Here is a 5,000-nt window from a genome sequence, read left to right on the forward strand (position 1 = left end):
TTTTTTCCTTCTTTCACCATCGACCAAACCGCTCTCGATCGATCCAAGAAACGAGACGAAAGTAACGAAAAATTAACGTAACGAAAATATACCGTGGACGTACGAAGTAACGGTCGCGATCGTTGCTCGCTCGCTGCGCTCGCTCGAACCTATACTAGCCCAACCCAAAACCGATCCCGCCAGTTTCTCCGATTTTAAGAGAAATCGAGGAACGAACGCGAAAAAGGGATTGGTTTTGGGTTGGGCTAGTTTTTTTTTCGAGCGAGCGCAGCGAGCGAGCAACGCTCGAGAGCCCGTCTGACTTTGAAAAATTTTCGTACCGAACGGTTATTTCGAGTTATCTCGCTTAAAAGCGTTATGATGCGTATATATTTTTACATAAATAGCAATATTATGTATTTCTACGTCGGGATTAAGCGTTTATTTCGTCCCGAGAACTTTAAAAAAAAATTTTTAATCGAACCGTTTTTTCGAATTTTTTCGCTTAAAAGCGTTATAAGGTGCGAATATTCTTGCATAAATCGCTTTAAAATGACGTTTTACGTCGGGATTAAGCATTTATTTCGTCGCTGAAAAGTTATATAAAAAAAGTATGATCGCGCCCGAGACGTTGGAACTTAGTCTCATTCTCGAGCGGTACGTAGGGACTTAGAAAAATTTCGGACCGAAACGTTATTTCGAGTTATTTCGCTTAAAAGCGTTACGAGGTATGAATATTTTTATAGAAATCGTTATGGTTCGACGAATTCTAGTCGAACGTAACGATTTCGTTTTATTTTTTTTAAAAATTGCCCCCTCCGGACCGACATGACCGGGAGGTTGGCACTTCGTCGATCCCCCGGCCGGTACGTAGGGACTTAGAAAAATTCCGGTCCAAAAAGTTATTTCGAGTTATCTCGCTTAAAAGCGTTATGATGCGTATATATTTTTATATAAATCGCTATATTATTATATTTTACGTCGGGATTAAACGTTTATTTCGTCCCGAAAACGTTAAAAAAAAATTTTTTATTCGAAAGGTTTTTTCGAGTTATTTCGCTTAAAAGCGTTATAAGGTACGAATATTCTTGCATAAATCGCTTTAAAATGACGTTTTACGTCGGGATTAAGCGTTTATTTCGTCGCTGGAAAGTTATATAAAAAAAGTACGAACTCGTCCGGGACGTTGGAACTTAGTCTCATTCTGGACCGGTACGTTGGGACTTAGAAAAATTTTCGACCGAAAAGTTTTTTCGAGTTATTTCGTTAAAAAGCGTTATGAGGTATGAATATTTTTATATAAATCGCTATATTATTATATTTTACGTCGGGATTAAACGTTTATTTGGTCCTGAAAACGTTAAAAAAAAATAGTGGACCGACGCGACTCGGCCCGTCGGACTTTGTCATACTCTCCACCGGTACGTAGGGACTTAGAAAAATTTTCGACCGAAAAGTTTTTTCGAGTTATTTCGCTTAAAAGTGTTATAAGGTATGAATATTTTTATATAAATCGCTATATTATTATATTTTACGTCGGGATTAAACGTTTATTTCGTCCCGAAAACGTTAAAAAAAAATTTTTAATCGAACCGTTTTTTCGAATTTTTTCGCTTAAAAGCGTTATAAGGTGCGAATATTCTTGCATAAATCGCTTTAAAATGACGTTTTACGTCGGTATTAAGCGTTTATTTCGTCGCTGAAAAGTTATATAAAAAAAGTATGATCGCGCCCGGGACGTTGGAACTTAGTCTCATTCTGGACCGGTACGTAGGGACTTAGAAAAATTTTCGACCGAAAAGTTTTTTCGAGTTATTTCGCTTAAAAGTGTTATAAGGTATGAATATTTTTATATAAATCGCTATATTATTGTATTTTACGTCGGGATTAAACGTTTATTTGGTCCCGAAAACGTTAAAAAAAAATAGTGGACCGACGCGACTCGGCCCGTCGGACTTTGTCATACTCTCCACCGGTACGTAGGGACTTAGAAAAATTTTCGACCGAAAAGTTTTTTCGAGTTATTTCGCTTAAAAGTGTTATAAGGTATGAATATTTTTATATAAATCGCTATATTATTATATTTTACGTCGGGATTAAACGTTTATTTCGTCCCGAAAACGTTAAAAAAAAATTTTTAATCGAACCGTTTTTTCGAATTTTTTCGCTTAAAAGCGTTATAAGGTGCGAATATTCTTGCATAAATCGCTTTAAAATGACGTTTTACGTCGGTATTAAGCGTTTATTTCGTCGCTGAAAAGTTATATAAAAAAAGTATGATCGCGCCCGGGACGTTGGAACTTAGTCTCATTCTGGACCGGTACGTAGGGACTTAGAAAAATTTTCGACCGAAAAGTTTTTTCGAGTTATTTCGCTTAAAAGTGTTATAAGGTATGAATATTTTTATATAAATCGCTATATTATTGTATTTTACGTCGGGATTAAACGTTTATTTGGTCCCGAAAACGTTAAAAAAAAATAGTGGACCGACGCGACTCGGCCCGTCGGACTTTGTCATACTCTCCACCGGTACGTAGGGACTTAGAAAAATTTTCGACCGAAAAGTTTTTTCGAGTTATTTCGCTTAAAAGTGTTATAAGGTATGAATATTTTTATATAAATCGCTATATTATTATATTTTACGTCGGGATTAAACGTTTATTTCGTCCCGAAAACGTTAAAAAAAAATTTTTAATCGAACCGTTTTTTCGAATTTTTTCGCTTAAAAGCGTTATAAGGTGCGAATATTCTTGCATAAATCGCTTTAAAATGACGTTTTACGTCGGGATTAAGCATTTATTTCGTCGCTGAAAAGTTATATAAAAAAAGTATGATCGCGCCCGGGACGTTGGAACTTAGTCGCATTCTCGACCGGTACGTAGGGACTTAGAAAAATTTCGGACCGAAAAGTTTTTTCGAGTTATTTCGTTAAAAAGCGTTATGAGGTATGAATATTTTTATATAAATCGCTATATTATTGTATTTTACGTCGGGATTAAACGTTTATTTCGTCCGTGGAAGGTTAAAAAAAAACGGACGGATACGACCGGGCCTTTGGAACTTTGTCTCATTCTGGACCGGTACGTTGGGACTTAGAAAAATTTCGGCCGGCGGAAAAGTCCGAAATACTTATTTCGAGTTATTTCGTTAAAAAGCGTTATAAGGTATAAATATTTTTGCGGAAACGGTTATATCTCTATTAAATACAACTGGATTAAACGTTTTTTCGAATTTTTTAAAAAATTTGTGTTCGACGAACTGACACGACTGCGATATTTGTTTAATTATTTCGTTAATTAACGTTGCAAGGTATATATTTTTTTGCATATTTCTCGTTGTTTCAACGTGTTCTAATCGATTAAGAACGTGGTTTTTGTCCGTATTCGTTAAAAGAGGTGGTTTACTGATGCGATTTTAAAAAAAAAAAAAAATTAAATTTTTCGATAAAAACTGGTTTGAAATATTAAAATAAGCGGTGCGTTAAAATATCTCGACGATAGGACGTTTTATAAGGGTACTTTATTGGAACAAAGTGGTCGAGCGTTTCAGAGACTAAGTCCGACGGTACGTTGGGACTTAGAAAAATTTCGGCCGGCGGAAAAGTCCGAAAAGCTTATTTCGAGTTATTTCGTTAAAAAGCGTTATAAGGTATAAATATTTTTGCAGAAACGGTTATATCTCTATTAAATACAACTGGATTAAACGTTTTTTTCGAATTTTTTAAAAAATTAGTGTCCGTCGAACTGACACGACTGCGATATTTGTTTAATTTTTTCGTTAATTAACGTTGCAAGGTATATATTTTTTTGCATATTTCTCGTTGTTTTAACGTGTTCTAATCGATTAAGAACGTGGTTTTTGTCCGTATTCGTTAAAAGAGGTGGTTTACTGATGCGATTTTGAAAAAAAAAAAAAAATTAAATTTTTCGATAAAAACTCGTTTGAAATATTAAAATAAGCGGTGCGTTAAAATATCTCGACGATAGGATGTTTTCTAAGGGTAGTTTATTCGAAAAAAGTGGTCGAGCGTTTCAGAGACTAAGTCCGACGGTACGCTCTAACGGAGGTTTTACATGGTAAGCGCCCGGCCGCTGGCCCGGCCGGCGCCGACCGTCCGGCCGGCGCTTTGGTATCTATAAGAGACACGTCGAGTCGGACGGTCCGGACGGAACAGCGTCGAGCGCGTGGCTATTCTACGGCCTCGGTTGAGAATTCAGTCACCGCTCCTCGAGTCTTAGTGAACTTTTTTACTATTTCTCGACTGTTCCTTCGTTCTCGTATCGACTCTTTCTCTACACTGCTGCGCCGCGGGTCGCTGTCCTGGACGTAATGACCAAATAACGTGGCAAGGTTCCCCTTAGTCGGGAAGCTGGATCCTGTATGCTCGCACTAACTTTAAAAAAAGTTAGGGCAGTGTGCTTGTTACTAACTGAGTATCAATTCATGCTGGTTCGGCAGAGACCGTTCCAAAACTTATGTTATAGCGTACGCAGTACGTTTTAAACATACGAAAGGCTAATGGGGAGCGTACTACCTTTTAGGAAGTGCGTTCTTTCTGATTGGAGAATATCAAAAGAACGAACGAATATGTTTCTTACGAGGACGGTACGTTCAGCATGCAGTTTACGTGCTTTTTACCGCTAAGGCATATTCGTTCAACCAACAAACCATTCTTACAGAATGATCCTATGAACAGAATGATCTTAAAATATTCCACACAAACAATCAAACGAACGAAAGAAAGTAAAGAGAGAGTGGCGAAATGAGAGGAGAGAGAGTAGTGGCGTTCGACGTTACAACGGGAATTAAAAGGGTGTCGTCGAACGTTCACTAAGAACGAAAAGTCTCGTCGTACGGTGTTACGGACCCACCTACGACACTCTGAGGCTATTTTAAAAAGAGAGTCTTTTGACTCTAATATATAATATATATATAAAATACAAAGTTCCCTGGTTGATCCTGCCAGTAGTCATATGCTTGTCTCAAAGATTAAGCCATGCATGTCTCAGTACATGCCGCAT

The 5,000-nt window shown here is 37.3% G+C and overlaps 1 non-coding gene across 1 annotated transcript in view; it reads left to right on the top strand.

Annotated features, from left to right (window-relative positions):
• The first annotated feature begins 4,925 nt into the window (after positions 1 to 4,925).
• The window catches only part of LOC139997246 (small subunit ribosomal RNA), a 1,924-nt gene continuing 1,849 nt past the window's right edge, over positions 4,926 to 5,000 (top strand). Inside the window, exon 1 of the ribosomal RNA XR_011802675.1 lies at positions 4,926 to 5,000. This exon is cut by the window's right edge and continues 1,849 nt beyond it. This is a non-coding gene — a ribosomal RNA (small subunit ribosomal RNA).

This window comes from Bombus fervidus, unplaced genomic scaffold (assembly GCF_041682495.2).
Source record: "Bombus fervidus isolate BK054 unplaced genomic scaffold, iyBomFerv1 scaffold0042, whole genome shotgun sequence".
In the NCBI taxonomy this organism is placed as follows: domain Eukaryota; kingdom Metazoa; phylum Arthropoda; class Insecta; order Hymenoptera; family Apidae; genus Bombus; species Bombus fervidus.